Below are 16,047 nucleotides of genomic sequence, written 5' to 3' on the forward strand. Positions count from 1 at the left end.
ACTACGTATTTTGTTAGTTCAGTGATGGTAGCCACAGCTTTACGTTCTTGTGCCCTTTGCCTTTCCTGCGCTGCTGCCTCAAAAGTGCGGTTGAAGCGTTTTCAGAGAGAAAAGGAAGCGACGGGGCCTCCTTTGTAAACGCACGGACTCATAAAGTATATATATATGTATATACTTCTCGTAAGTGGAATGCTCACGTTCGTTTTCTTTCCTATTCTTCGCAGTGTTTTGATAACCGCGTGGAGGCACGTGAACCGGTGCTTCTGGTGAGTCGACGAGTCTCCCCGTGGTCGGTCGGCGAGGAGGCCCCGGCGGTGTAGCGGGCGGCGACGACGACGAAGTGGCGGCAGCGCCTTGCAGGACTCCGCAACGGGTCCGAACCACCGACCTCCATGCGAGGTGAGCCTCTGTTCTTGCTGCCCGGTTTATGTTGGCACCGGTTGCAGCTCCGACGAAGGTCGTTGTCAAAGTAAGCGAATTTTCTGAATCTACGGAGTCGCTGGCGCAACGTTTAGCCCTGTTGATTCCTTTTCGGTCATGGCGTCCCACGTCGTTGCCGAGCCTCCCGTCACTTTTCCAATTTCTGCTTTTTATTCCACATTCATCGCATGCACAGGCCACGTACGCGCGAAGCGTTGTTTCCACCGGCCATTGGAAAGCGACCTATTTCATCCCCAGCGAGACTGCATTTTCTCATCGTCTTTCGCGAAGAGGCGCCCCCCGAGAAGAAGTGCCGAGAGACGCCTCTCGCCTCCGCTTTCACGTGACCTCCCTTCGCGCAAACATTTGTATCGCTTCTGGAACGGCAATATAGAGAGCTTTCCCGTACATGACTACACTACCAATTCTCCCGCCGCCGAACTCTCGTCTCTTCCCGCGCTTTAGGCGCGCAGCCGTGTCTGTTGTAAAGTTTCCCGCGGCGTCTGCGGGGGCGGGAGATGCGATCCACACACAATGGGCCAGCGCACGCGCTTTTCGAAAGCGCCTGCTCGCCGAATTGCATTCGGCCTCCAGCCACCCCACGTTCGACGGCGGGCGCCTTCGAGAGTGCCATGCCACGTTCGCGTCGCGCCTTTGCTCGACGCTCTTCGTTCGCGTCCCCGAAGAGATCGTGTCGGGGGGACGAAGAAATAGGTGTACTGGCGAGCGTTCGAGAAAACGAGCGAAGCGAATAAGACGCAGAAGAGAAGATACGGCGACGCTCGCGGAAATGGAGGGAGCGTGGGAAGAAGAAAGGTCGCGGAAAGAAGCAAGATCCTGCGCTCGACTCTTGAGAGGAAGCCGTGCCGCGGACGCCGACTGCGCGGAAGTCGTCGGCGCAAATCGAGTACGCGAGCGCGCGCGCGCGCCAATCTTTATCTGCCGAATGCAAGCAGTTTGCATGCTTTGCGCGTCTCCCCTTTTTCTCCCCCCGTTCGTTCCCGGAAAAGGCTTCTAGTTTATTCCTGTTTTCCTGCTTCCCCGTTCCCTATCTGCTGGAGCTGTAGCGGAGAACGACGACGCCCCTTCCAGAATCCTCGTATATTGGGAGATGGCGTCGCGGAACCTTTCTGCTTGCCTTTTGTTTCTGTGACGCTTTTTCGTTCGCTAGTCTCTGTCGGCCCCATTCGCTGTCCTGCAGCAAGAGTTCGGGATTTCCCGTTTCGGGGCTTTTTCCGCGCGGTATACGAAGTGGTTTCGGCGGGAACGAATGTAAGGGAACAAGGGACGAAATTTTAAAGCGGGGGGGGGGGGGATTCGTGACGCAATGTGCGCGCATTCTTCGGTTTCTCGGTCGCGGCTCGAATGTAGATGTCGGTGTGCGTTCCCGCTGTGGTGAGCTCTCAGCGGAGGCGGCATGATCGCTCTTCTTCACCGCGCGCCATGCAACTATATGGCGCTGTGTTGTGTTCGGGAAGCGAAAGCGAAGTTAAGGCCTGGCAACCGAGACGGAGTTAAAGCAGTTCTGATTTTCTCTCGTCTGCATCACGTTGTTCTTTGTGTCGTTTCTTCTCGGTCTCTTTCTTTACGCTCTCTCACTATCTATATCTTTATCAGAAACGTGCGAATAGACTTCGCAAACAAGCCGATGTACGCTCGTATATCGTTTCTCTTGTCTCTCAATAATTAAATTATCCAGTATATACTTCATGCAATGAATACGCCACTGCCTCGGGCTCACGTCAAAAGAGGGACATCATGGCCGCCTGCGGCCATTGTCGTGCCGCTCCAGTTTCCGGAGCTGAGCTTCTGCGTTATCTGTTCTCGCCTCCATCGATCACCCTGTCTGGGCAACGATCCTCTGTCCAGAGCCATGCAGCAAGCCGCATTGATCAGCTATCTGCAGCACCCGGTCTATACGCGTTAGCAAAAAATGGCGGTACGGCAGCCCCAGGGGCGAGGGTAATAGAAAGGGGAGGCGGGGAGGGTGGTTTCACTGGTAATGACAAAACACCGTTGCTGTGCAGCGACTGCTGAGCGGTTTGCTACTAACGAGCCGATTGGGCAGAGTGCTAAATTAACAGGCAGGCGTTTTTGATTTGTGAGGAGCAAATTTGTTGGCGTTGGACATTACAGGCCCTTCTTTTTCTTGCTGTACTCGGGATAGGAGCAATTATTGCGGTGATTTCTCAATGTGGGAGTTTATAGAAAGCGCCCACCCCCCCTTAATTGACTTCATTAGCGGTGCGCTGCTCGTTCGTGCTCATGATGCTGACGGCATTAAGTTCGCCGCGATGCAGCTTGCTCTGTAGTAATGGAAATTCTTGCACTCCTCTTTTTATTGCGAAAGCATTATATGCCCCATTGAGCGAAAATCCGCCGTAGTCTGCGTGACCGAAGGATGGTACCAAAAATGGCCACTGCGCAAAGAGTAAAAACACGTCAGAAAATGCTCGGATTGACGTCGAATTTCTCAGGGAGGTTCCTGTAAACAAAGCAAATTAATGGCTCTGAAAAGAAAATTTGGCAATGAAATTCCGGCCTGGCTGGGAATCGAACCCGGGCCTGCTCCCGCGGCGCCACGGCGGCTTCACGGGTTCTAGCTGACCAAAGGTGTGCCCATTGCGTGGGTCATTTGGTGACGCTCATTTAGTCGCCCGCTACTTGGTGCCGAGAAAGCGACGATGCAGCGTGAAGGGCCTTTCAAAGCTGCACACTCGCCGGTGAAGCATTAATCGTCGAGAAGGGATGCCGGGCATAACAACGCTAAGCGCCAATCGTAACAGCGTGCCAGTTTAGCGAGGGAGCCGTCGACCTTCGCGTTTCGGAAATCGAAACATCAAGTCGCGACATTTGCTTACCCGTCCTGAAGCCTGGAATCCTCGATTCACTGTCCCCTTCCCCCTTCTATATCCACACGCGCACGTGTCTCCAGTTACGTGCTTTGTTCGTTCAAAACTGCTGGTATGTGTTTCTCACGCTGTTCCTCCTATGCTTACCGCTCAGTGCTCGCTCAATTCTCACTCCGTGCGTTGCATTCCTTTCTCTTTCGTAGCTTCGCACCTTCTTTTTTTATCATTCCTCAGCGTCACGAGCCTATCGAGTTTACGCGGCGTCTCTCTCGTTTAACGGCGGCCCCGCTTTTCGAATTTGTCGCGCTACGCTTTCAGTTCGGTTAACTCCCGGGGGCACGGGGAGCGTATACAAATGCGCGGACGCATTCGCAGAGAAGGGCACGCGCGTGTGCGCGTCTATCAGCCCGTGCAATTTATGCGTCGGTCTGAGCGCGAGACAGAACGAGCCGAGTGTGCGTGCGCGCGGAATTTCGCTTTGCGCGGCTTCCCTTTCCTCGGGTTTCTCTTCGCTGCCTGCCCTGTCTGCGGATCCCTGCAGCCCTGTGCCCCCGCGGAATGCAAACGCCCGACTTTTCTTTTCTTCAAGCTCCGCTGACACACGCGTGCTCTGGCAGACCGTGAAGCCAGGGATGATTCGGAGCGGCTTGAACACCTGCGTTTTCCGCGTTCTTTTTTTTATTATTGCGAACCTGTTTGTTTGCGTGTAGTATTTAATTTTGTTTTAATCTGCCCTCTCATTCGCCTTGCCGTATCCAAATAACCCCCGCTGATATTTTTTTTTATTTATTTTTCAAGCGCGGCCCCTGTGTAGTGCTTCACCGTCCCAGGCTCCCACGCGCGTACTGTTTCGCCTGTCGCCATGCGGCGGGACGCCTTTTGTTTCGAGCTACTGCGTCATGCGTCAACTTTGCGCAGTGTACGGGTAACACGATATGTACTCTGCGGCACTACACTCGATAATCATGCGTTTCTAAGAGGCCCACACCAGCATCTCTCATCCACTTTTTTTTTACGGCGCCGAAATTAATGTTCTCGTCGGCCTCTGAAAGAAAGGCAAGGAGAAGTATGGGAAAACGTTTGGCGCGACGGAAACGGGCCTGAATGGGAACGCTTTGTCTGCGATGTTGCGGCAGTTAGTCGTCGGAACAAAGGACTCGGCAGTCCTCGTTGGCGGTCGTCTGTGGACACGATAACCAGTAGGAAGTGTTTCGACAAAGCTTTTCCTTGCGGGCCTCTCTCTCTGAGCGAAAGTTCATTTCGGCCGTCTTAGCGCTGCTCCCGTTCGCGTTGTTTTCGATACCGCGCCGTTTCGCGATTTACTTTGTGGATGCGCCGTAGACCCGCGTACATTGTGTGAAAGTGCCTTTCACCTGCCGTAATTATGGCGCCAGGAGCTGCGAAGCACGCCTAGTATATAGGGGACGTATTCGGCTGCGATCACTTTCGGCGATACTATATCGCCTCGGCCATCAGGCGCGCGCTGATTGGCTGCTTTAGTGCGACAGGAAAATTAATACCGCCATCTGGTAAGTTTCGGCACGCGTCAATTTTACGTTGTTGCGGTGCTCCCGATATATTTGGAATGAACGAACGTGCCTTTGCGCGGTCGGTTGGTGGTGAAGCGTATAATAGAGACAAGAGATGTAGCTAATAGTATTTTTTGATCGAGGTTTGCACGTGGTTTTGCGCAGCGATGTTTGTTGACTGTTGATCGACTAGTGCATTGTAATGCCTTTTGTTAGTGCCAATTTTTGGTGACAATGTCTGTGAGCAGCTGACACCGGCACCGTGAACAACGCGTTGTTCGCGTGGTTCCACGCAGGTGGTTCCTCTGTTCGGAGTCTGATGCAGAAGCAAAGTGTATCGCTGTAGAATATTGTTGCGCGAACGAGGGATTAAACACTGAAGGCTATTTACACTGTGCATATGTAAAAATTTGGAGGACGCTTAAGCTTCGCCTTTAAAGGGCAACTCCGGCGATTTTTAAACATATTAGGAGTCATCTTCAAATGGCATTGACATCCCTGTCACCAGTAGGGTGGTTCAGTTTGCTTAGAAATTCATCGATAATTTCAAATAACCAATAAACGAGATGCCGAAACGGGTAGCTGCTTCGTGTGACGTCATGATGAGCCGATGACGTCTGAACCTGTACACTACCATAATGTAAACACGCAGTACACGTGGCGCTAACACCGAAGAAGCGAAGCTGATGTCTCCTGACGACACGAGGAGCGTTTCCAGATTTTCCGAGCTAGACATCGGCGATTTCAGCGACAGTGGTGGTGTAGTCTCTGCCGTCACAAACGCAGGGTGATCAGTAAAAAGTCATGAGTCGGGAACGCAACCAATATCTGACATTCATTTTCAGGAAAACTTAATGACTTAGAACCATATTGTTTGGCACAGATAACCAGAGTGCACACGAGAACCTATATCGAAAAATCGCCGGAGTCGCCCTTTAAGAGTGCAACGTGGTAGCATTCAAAGATCCCTGACTGCTTCTCACGCTTCCCGGCAACTGCAGCTTATGTAACCGTAATGTTTACCGGGAAGCGCTGGCAGTGAATGCTATGCACGATGGGGGGCGGGCTTGCTGGCAGAAATGCTGGCAGAAATGTGCAGCCTCTTGCATGACCCGCAGATGCGCGTTGGCGAGCGCCATCTGGATGGTGTCGCAAGGAGCCGGGCGCGTCGCTCTATGAATGGTAGAAACGCTGGAAAAGAGATTTCTGTTTGAGCTTCCGCGTAATGGAATTACGTTTTCTCGTATGTTCAAATTACAGTCCGACGCGATCATGTCTGTAGATTGTGTGTAAGTCGTATTCTACGATTTTTCGTACGCATTTTACTTTGAGAAATTCAATTACTTCAGTAACGTCTTTGCGCTACACGGGAGGGCCTGCGGGGTTGGGTGTGCGTTGTTCGGAATGATTTTTCGCTCAGAAGACGGTCGATGCGAGACGCCGACGACAGATTTTCTGCGACACGTGGCCCTTAACGCTGTCGTATTAAAAACGACTCCAGCGCTGGCCACTTAAGCCGACAGCTTGAGACCCAGGAGCAGTTCGTCTTCTTCGTCACAGCGCTTGCGCGCATCGTCCAAAAGAAACAGGCAATATGCACATACCATTATCCCCTGCGGCAGAAGCGCACTCCTGCTGCGTCCAAATATCGGTTTTAACAGGACAGTAATAGGATTTGAGGCGCGCGACATGCAGAACGTCACTGGAGGCACTGGAGTTGGCAGGGGGGATATCATATACGTAACTGGAGTACAGGCATGCAGCACTCCATGTGGGCCTGTGTACCGAGACAGGAGTTTTTATAACAGGTTAACGTCATGGGTCAGGGACCACAGCAGTACCAGGGATCCAGGCGATCCAGGGCACGTCTCTGCGTTGACGATCGTACAAACGCCGTTGGTTCTCTTGCCAGGTCAGGAGGCGAGCGTGGGAAATTTCGCGTACTTCGGCTGTCCTGGTGATGGCGTCAAGGGCATATTCGCTGGTCTCTGCTGCAGTGGATGGAAGGGATAATGTGTCCAATGGCAATCTGAGTTCTCGGCCGAACAACAGAAAGAACGGGGAATAACCAGCAGAGTCGTGGCGCGACGAATTGTGTGCAAAGGTGACATGGGGTGGAGCAATTGGTGTGGAGATATCCATGTTGTAAAATCGCGTCGTGTAAAAGAAAATCGGCGACATCTGTCGAGCAGCTTGTTGGAAACGTTCCGGTCATGGCGTAGCGCGTGGCGTAATCTGTCGCCACAGCGACCCACTTGTCAGACGTTGATAGAGGGAGAGTTTCAAGAAAGTCCAAGCGAACGCGTAAGAACGGCTCCGATGAGACTTCGCGCGGTTGAAGGCACACGGCAGGGAGCGTCAATGTAGTGTTTTTCGGCGCTGGCATTTCTCACACGCCGCAACGTATATCCGAACGGAGCAAGCAAGGCCTGGCCAAAATAATCTCCGACGAATACGGTCGCAAGTGCGGGAGACGCCGAGGTGACCGGCGGCTGGTAAGTGTTGAAGTTCATGAAGAACAGTTAACCGAATATGCTTAGAAATGACGAGGATTAGGGCAGGACCGTCGGCGCGAATGTTGTGGTGGTATAATACACCATTCCGGAGGACAACCAAGTGAAGGGACGAATCGGAAGGCGAAGATTCCAAGCGATCAGTGATGACGCACAAGGTGGCATCACGACGTCAATTGCTCGTCGGCGAAGTGGAGTAGTTGAGAAACGGAGAAAACGCAAGAGCGTCTTCATCTGAGTCAGGCGCGGCGGGTGGTTCATCCACTGGATAACGTGATAAACAGTTTCTTGTACACTACCACAGGAATATTCTTGTAACCGTAGAGCCCAGCGACCAAGCTGGCCGGTCGGATCCTTGAGTGACGAAAGGCAGCAGAGCGCGTGATGGTATACGTGACTACAGAGAGGTGCGTGCCGTACAAGTATACGGGCGGAATTTTGAAACTGACCGGACGAGAATCAGGCACTCACGCTTTCTAATCGAATAGTTGCGCTCCACTGCTGTGAGGAGGCGGCTAGCGTAGGCGATTACATGATCTTGTTCCCGTTGGTGTTTTGCTAAGAAGGCACCGACCCCGTGACCACTGGCACCGGTACGGGCCTTTGTAGAAGAGGACGAGTCAAAGTGGGCCAGTATAGGTGGCGTGGAGAGAATGGTTCAGTTTTAAGCCCAGCCTTGCGGAAGACTTAGAGAATAGCTGATAAGTGCTCAAGGTGTGTCTCTAATGCTGCAGAAAACACAAGAACGTCGTCTAGGTGTCAGATATGTTTATCCCATGAAACAAAGAGTCCATCATACGTTCCAACGTTGATGGGGCGCTACATACACTGGACGGCATAACTTTGAATTGATATAGACCATCAGGGGTGACGAACGCGGTCTTCTCTTGGTCCTTTTCATCCACAGAAATCTGCCTATAACCAGACCGAAGGTCTATTGAGGAAAAATATTTGACACCGCGGAGACACTAGAGGGCTTCTTCAAGACGGGGCAAGGTACATATATTATGTAGGGGTTAAAAGAAACATCTAAAAGAAATTACCCCAGCACAGACGTCCTTTGTGGTAATTCGGTATAGATGACTATAATTTACGCAAAAACGCCACGTGCCATTTTTCTTTTTAACGAGCACAATGGCCGACGCCCAGTGGCTTGACGAGGGTTCAACATATTGAATAACCTTACGCTCTGATGTAGAAACTCGATATGGCCGGCAATGAATCGGACTAGCATCGCCAGTATTTATGTGATGCTTAACAAGTGAAGACTGACCAATTTGTCTATTGTTGAGGTCGAAGATGTCGCGGTAGGAAACCAAAAGACGGCGTAGAACTGCTGCTTGTTGAGGCAGTAGGTCCGCAGCAATCGTGGGACTAAATGCTGCGCCGCGGCAAATTGCATCCTGTGTACATTGTGAAGAATCGGAGCAGACGTCTGCTGAAATGGTCGTGACGTGGCCACCTCCCATAGCACGCAGCGCGGTAACCGTTATGCCATGGGGTAGAACCTGCTTGGTCAGGCCAAAATTGACAATGGGGAGACATGTCCTGTTATCGGCACCGGTTTCGAGTGTGTGGGGCACAGTGATATAGCGCATCAAAAGCGCATCAGGAACAGGTGTGACGACGTAATCTCCATTGGGTACAGGGAAAGGTAGTATCAAATCGACGGAAGTCAATGCTTTAGGTGGCGGCAAGCGGACGAAGGCAGTCGTACTAAAGTTGTTCGGGAATTCGGCACGAATGTGAGGGAGAAGAAGAAGTTCGAGGCAAATGGTACCGGTAGAACAGTCGATCAGAGCGGAATGCGCCGTAAGAAAGCCTAGTGTAAGGATAATGTCATGGAGACAATTGGTCAGCCTTGTAAGAAGAACGTGGCGGCCGGCGATGCTGTACGGTCGGTGAACATTCCACTCACGCCGACACTGCTGCCATCGACATGTACGGCTCGCGTAGGCGTGAGAACATTCTTCGGTCGACGACGGAGGTTAGCACTCATTATAGACTCCTGGGCTCCAGTATCAATTAGCGGCGTCAAAGGCACACTGTCGACGTGAACATCATTCGTTGGGAGCGTCAGTGGAGGATTTCGGCGCGATTAAAATAATGCAGCACTGTCCTAGGAGCTGCATGGTCTAGTTTTGCGTCCGAGAGGGACCATAATTGGTCGGCGACGAATAGCGACTGAGGCGACGAAGTCCGACGGCGCTGAGGTGATGTCGAGCGAGCGGGACGAGTGTCGTTAACAGGAACGTCAGAGGTGGGAGTTATACGGCGAAGGGGAAAGATAGCTCCGATGCAGGGACATCCAGGAGGTGCAGCAGTGGCGAGCTACATTGCCAATTCGGTGGCAACGGAAGCAGACGCGCTTGTCATCCGCAGTTCTCCACTCAGTAGAGTTATGGAATATAAAAATACAGATCGCAGCGAGGCGCAGCAGTCGGCACTGGTCCGGCGTCAGGTCGGGTAACAGAGCAAGCAGTAGGAAAACCAAGGTTGGCGAATTCTCGCCACACAACTGCCTGAATGAGGAACATCGACGGCGCTGATTGGTCAATTAATGGTGTGGTCAAGTGGGCGTGGATGGAACGGGGTTGCACTTGCATCCTCGAGCTCACGGCGAACGATAGTCGTAACGTTCTCATTGTCGGGAGGGTGTAGTGGTAAGGTCGATGCAGGATGACGTCGCAGCCGTGTTAGGGAGACGAGAGAAGTGTACAATGACGCGGCGGCTTTTCGCCAGCTCGAAGCGGCGGCATTCCTTGACAGTGACGTCGATGGTGGAAACATTGTTGTAGATCAACAAGATGAACGTGTCGTCCGCGCTCCCTTTGAGGACGTGACCTACTTTGCCAACGTCGACCATTTTGTCGTCGACATTCTGACAAAGGGCGAGCACGCCTTCTTGTGTGTACGAGACGTATGACTCAGTGGAAGACGGCACTCTGATAGCAAGCTCTTTTCTTACACCCGCCGTGGTTGCTCAGTGGCTATGGTGTTGGGCTGCTGAGCACGAGGTTGCGGCATCGAATCCCGGCCGCGGCGGCCGCATTTCGATGGGGGCGAAATGCGAAAACACCCGTGTGCTTAGATTTAGGTGCACGTTAAAGAACCCCAGGTGGTCAAAATTTCCGGAGTCCTCCACTACGGCGTGCCTCATAATCAGAAAGTGGTTTTGGCACGTAAAACCCCAAATATTATTATTATTAAGGCATCCCAGCTACACAGCTCGCCCTCGTGTGTCCGCAAGCAGACACGCGGTGGTGCCGCCCAAGTAGAATATTTGCTAGCGTTGTGGTAGGGTCTCACGCTTATACATGTTGAGCCAGTCCCCATGGTCAACATTATCTTGGCCGCAGAATATTCAAGATTCGCGGGGCTTGGTAACCGTGACGTACGTCGTTGTTGTAGTTGTCGTAGTTGTAGTTGTCGCAGGTGTAGATGCAGACTAGGTGACGTCACGGAGAGCCATGGTGGAAGGCTGCACGGTGCATCCGCTGCGGAGCTCCGCGGCGAGGACGGGGAACGCCAACCTCCACCAAATGTTACGCGAACGAGGGATGAAACACTGAAGGCTATTTACGGTGTATGTTTACAAAAACAGCTGCAGCGCTGGCCAGTTAAGCCGACAGCTCGAGACCCAGGAGCAGTTCGTCTTCTTCGGGGCGTCCGCGCGCATCGTCCGAAAGAAGCGCAGTAAGCATGTAGCAATATAATCAAAAAAGTGTTCCACAACCCGAGGAGTTGTAGCACACTTTAATAATAGAATGAAACATTTCACACTTTCTGTTCAATTTATTTCACCTGAAGCGGCCGTAGTCAACTTTGGTGACTGTGCATACTATAACGACTTGCAGACTGAAAACAGCACACCCGAGCCTCCCTGCACTCGGGCGGTGCACCCTCGCGTTGGGAAGCGTTCGAAAACACGTGTTGGCCGTGCAACGATGACGTCACGGGTAAGCAGCGACATGAATTATTCAACGTGGCTACGTTGACTACCGCCCTAGGTATATACCCCCTTTTTGATAGGATGTGCGAGCAAAGAATTTTTGTTTGTTTTTCCTTTTACCTTTGTCTCATGTCGCTGGCTAGACGAATTTGATACTAAAGCAATGCTAAACTAACTTGTATTGATTAAGTGTCCTTTTAAAAGTTAAACTGCACTTACTTGACTGAACACGGTTGACTATTAAAAGCGGAGAAACTTGAGGGCGCGTGCCTCCTTTTAGCGAAATTCGCCACCGAACCGCGGCGTCGATAGCGCATTGTGTGAAGCCACCTTTTTGAAATTAACTTCTCGTACATCGACCGGGTTTTGGTCAGAGAAAAATTCCAGAAACGCGTTCGGTTGAGCCTTTGGTTCATTTGAAATGCAAGGTAACCGTTCTTCGTCGGTTGGCAATTTCCGAACAGACGCGGTCAAAATGGTATGACGTCGAGCAAACCTAGTGCAGGAACTTCATTGTGGTGTCCCCACGCGCCTTTCGTTCTTGCGCTTTTTCTTCCTTTTATTTTTTTTCCTGGCTGACCGAGCATCTGGTCACGGTCAGCTACCTCGATCGTCCTTATTCCAGAATTTACAACTTATCGATCCAGGTTGCCAACTTCGGCGAAAATTTTTTTTGCTTAACCTAACGTTTCGTTTTAGTGATACGCCGAGTTGGACACCTCAAAATTTCGATTTAGGCACGAAAATGTTAGCACAAAGCCCATAGTGGCGTTTTCTATACGCTCGAGCAAGTTTTCGTTGTGAATAGCTAAACAAACCAATTATTAAATTATTCGCTAGTATATTATTTCTTTACGCAATCAACAGTTCACTTCTTATTTGCTATATATTTATATACTCTCTGTGGTTAATAATTGAGTTGAAGAACTTGCTTTGATTTTCATTTATGCGGAGCAGTGTTTGGCCAATGCGCGACTAATACACGTAGCCTTTGAATGTGTGTTTGACCCGTCAGCTGAACGCGGTTGAAATTCGCACCTTATTGTTATTCCTCATGCAAACGGTTCATCGAGCTTAATGTCTCATAGCAACACTGCAGCTTAAAGGCACTCCGTATAGGGGAAAGCGTTAGATTATTTTTGACGCCCTGAGTAAATTTTCTTAACATCCATTTGAATCTAAGTATACACGAGCATTCTTGCGCGCTGCCCTAATGGGAACGCGGCCACCGGCTTTGCGCCGGGCATCGAACGCTCGACCTCGCGCGCAGCAGCAGAAGGGTACAGCCACTGAGTCGCCGCAGCAATTTGTTTATTATTCCTGTAATTTGGCGTAGGGCAGGTACCACCTGCAACGTGTTCCTTGGAGGTCAACACTTGCACACACTTCGCGTGTGCCTGAATCTATAAAGCGTCTACATCCAGTTCTCATGGAATATTGTTTCTCAAGGCTGCACGCGAGCATAGAAGATAGGCACATATGATCATCACATGTGTGTGTGTGTTTCTCATACTGAAAGCCTAACTTGTGGCGTGTGCTATATGTAATTACGTATATCATTGGCAGGGCGGCGTTTCTCTTCAACCTCGTCGTTGCGTGTAGAATTCCGCTTCCTGGCCCCTCACGTAGCACAGGACTGACTGCCTCGCCTAATCTCCTCATCACGCAAGTTGTTCGCCGTGCGTGTAGGGGTGCTCGTTTTCGCTTTCCAGCTGCTACAACCACATCATTTGCATATACGTTGTGTTCCGCGAACAAGACTTTTTTACTCTTCTCCCCTCTCGGCTTACGCATTCGTGCCGCCGCAACGTTGTGGGAAAAGGTAGATCGTGTGATGAGTTCTTGGAACGAGAAGGCATGGTGCTGCCGTTTTATTTTTTTATTTTTTCGAAAAAACAGCGTCGGTGTGCGTTGGGGCGGGGATGCCTTTTACAAAGATACATGTTATTTCTCAGCCTCAACTCACTTTCGACGAACGCTGCACTCTCAGACACGCACGATTCCGTTCTCTCTCTCTCTCTCTCTCTCTCTCACACACACACACACACACACACACAACATTATATATATATATGGACGTTTCGTACAAATGGCACCCCGACAAACGTGAGGGCGTGCGATATTTAGCGTTCCTGTATCACAAACTTCCTAAGCTGTATCGGTGACTCCTTACAACTGAACGTAATTTTGTACGCTGCGTTAACTCGGCCCTCGCGGACTGTTACGTTGCGCGCAGCGATGTGCTATCTCTTAGCCGCTTGAGTGCGTTCCCGTTCGTTTCAATTCACTTCCGTCGCGCAAAGAGGCTTCAGTGGCGCTCGGGAATCAATCTGCGCCAGAGGCCCCGCGCCCTCTGCGCGTCACTCCCTGGCGAGTGGCTCTCGCAGAAACGCGCGCGCGTGCGCTCTGCAGATAGAGCGCGCCGAACGAAGTGCGTGTGAGTCAATATACAGCGCCACTCAAAACGTCGCGCGAGGTAGCCGCTGCACCGAACTGTCGCTCTTAGGTTTGGTTGAGCCAAGAAGCGGAAAAGATGGAAATGGGGAGAGCTAGGCCGGAGATGGGGGGCGAGGGGGAACGAGGGAGACGTGTCGGGAAGGGGCGGTCTGGCTGTCGCTCGCGCTGCTTCGCCGATTGAACGGCGCCTTACGGCACCTAGACTAATTGCGTTTCGTCCCTCCCCCACTTCAGTACAATCCCCCCCCCCCCGCACTCACCGCTACCGCACGCGCGCAAAGCGTCTAATGGTTCGGCGCGCGCTGCGACGGCGAATAATTGGACTCGCGAAGGCGACACTTTCGAAGAAGGATGTTTGGAGGAGGAGCGGCCGGAGTTCGAACTTCAGCTTGGGCGCCAAGCCCGCGGCGCCACCATTTCGACTCACTCCCCCCCCCCCCCCCGGCATGTCCCGCGTGCGACACTTCTAAAGGGTTCTTCCCCCCCCCCCCCCCCCCCCCCTTTAGCGCCTTTGACCGACCGGCGATTGGGGAAAACGTGGCGCATATGTAGTGCAAGCGTTGCACGCTCATTCTATTTCCTTCTTTTTCTTTTTTAATGGAGAAGACGTCTGTCGCCCAGCTGCTTCGATGGCAGCTGTGGTTTGGGGCGCGGGTGATGTGCTCCGCCATTCTGCGTTACATTTGCTGTAACGAGCCGCTCGTGCATGCTGCTATAGTGCAAACACACACGAGTGTATTCGGTTTGCTCTCTCAGCGCTGGCGCGCTCGTGCTTTCAAGTGGCTCTCGTTATTCTCCGCGGGGCACAAGAAGAGCCGCCTTTGAACTGGCGACCCCCTCAGTCTTCCTGCGCCTCTTAATTTTTTTTTTTATCTCCCTTCTGTGATTGAATAGAGACTTCCATATGTCGCCTCGAGTTCGCGGTAAAAGGGTGCGCCGACTCTTTCGTCGTACAGCGCTTTCGATGTCGGAAGCTTCGATGCGGCCGGGGGGGTGCCTCGCTCTTTCTTTAACGAAGTCGAAATTTATGTGTAGCCACTTTAAGATACAAATGTTGCTATGGATCGTTAGAAGAGGTCACGGGCCAGCAGTCCCGTTCATTTTTTTCTGCCGAGAACGACAATTCCCATATTTCTTTCTTTCTCGATTTCCTTCGACCTGTATTAAAAAGAAATACTACTTCGCCTTTCTTCCTTCTCCTTCTTTCTTGGAATCGTGTGATTGCCATGCAGCGAGGATCGTTTTTAGCTTTCCTTATTTCTTTATTTTTAGGACTTTGAACCGTACCCCTCCTTTCACTCGGGCCTGGCGTCTACCGAGCGATTAAATTGTCGCAATTACAGCCAAGTCGCCATACTTGAGCAGTCGGTAGCTTTCTTTTGCCCTCGCACGATAACTTCGGATCGCTGTACAGGTCGGAAGTGCAGACCAGCAGTCTTCGAAAAAGAGAGAGGGAGAAAAAAACAGCAATAATTGTAAGAGTGAAATGGACGTGCTACTCAGCCTTTGCTGTTCGCGGTATTCCTTGATTCTGTGCTGATTTTCCAATGCCGATCTGCCTTCCGGATTTCCGCGAACGGCTGGCGCGTGAACGAAACACTAGGGTGACTACAGATTTCTTCCTTACTGATCCCATATCTGTATATATATATGTTCGCAAATGCATTTGTTGATCCACACCGATCAGTGGATCAAACTCTGTTCACGCACACGAAACCGGCGCAAAGCTTCTTCTTGCGTGTGCATTGTCATCAGGTACCGATTGGCAATTCAGATGGGTTTCCTTCTACGCGCGTTGCCGCCGGTACATTTGTGTGTGTCTTCGCGTGTGCATGTGCGCGAGCTCTCGTTCGTTTGTCGTCTGCTGAACACTGTTACCACCTGTGTAAACTTATTCTTGACTGTTTAAATAAAACATGGTCGTTTCGCGTGCGTGCGTGCGTGCTTGGAAGGCGGAAGGCTGTGACTTCCGTAAGCTTTCTGTTAGAGCGTGTTTACTTCCATGACAAAGTGAGCGAACGAAAAAAATCTACCGCTTTTCGGCACGGGGCGCGCAGGGCGCCGTGTAGTACCCCTCCCCCCCCCTCACCTGTTTGCCATTCACCATGGAGGTCTGGAATGAGGTAAGGCAGAAGGTTTCTCTGAGGGCGCTGCCCGCTGCATCTGTCGGGCGTACATTTATCCCCGCCGTGTTTGCGCTGTTTCTCATCTCTGGTGCTGTTCTGTCTGGTTCACCGTTTGACGTTTATTCCAAGCAGAGTGTTTTAACTCGCCCTATCCTTGTTTGCGCCTCGCGTTCGAGTGTTTGACTTAACATGAAAGGA

At 51.5% G+C, this 16,047-nt stretch overlaps 1 protein-coding gene across 1 annotated transcript in view; it reads left to right on the top strand.

Moving 5' to 3' along the window:
- Pgant5 (polypeptide N-acetylgalactosaminyltransferase 5) overlaps positions 1–16,047 on the top strand; it is a 388,718-nt gene that overhangs the window by 279,132 nt on the left and 93,539 nt on the right. Inside the window, exon 4 of the mRNA XM_075682004.1 lies at positions 225–399. The gene's annotated coding sequence lies outside the window, so the exon portion shown is untranslated. The remainder of the gene's footprint in view (positions 1–224; positions 400–16,047) is intronic.

The sequence above is a fragment of the Dermacentor variabilis genome, chromosome 2 (assembly GCF_050947875.1).
Source record: "Dermacentor variabilis isolate Ectoservices chromosome 2, ASM5094787v1, whole genome shotgun sequence".
In the NCBI taxonomy this organism is placed as follows: Eukaryota; Metazoa; Arthropoda; class Arachnida; order Ixodida; family Ixodidae; genus Dermacentor; species Dermacentor variabilis.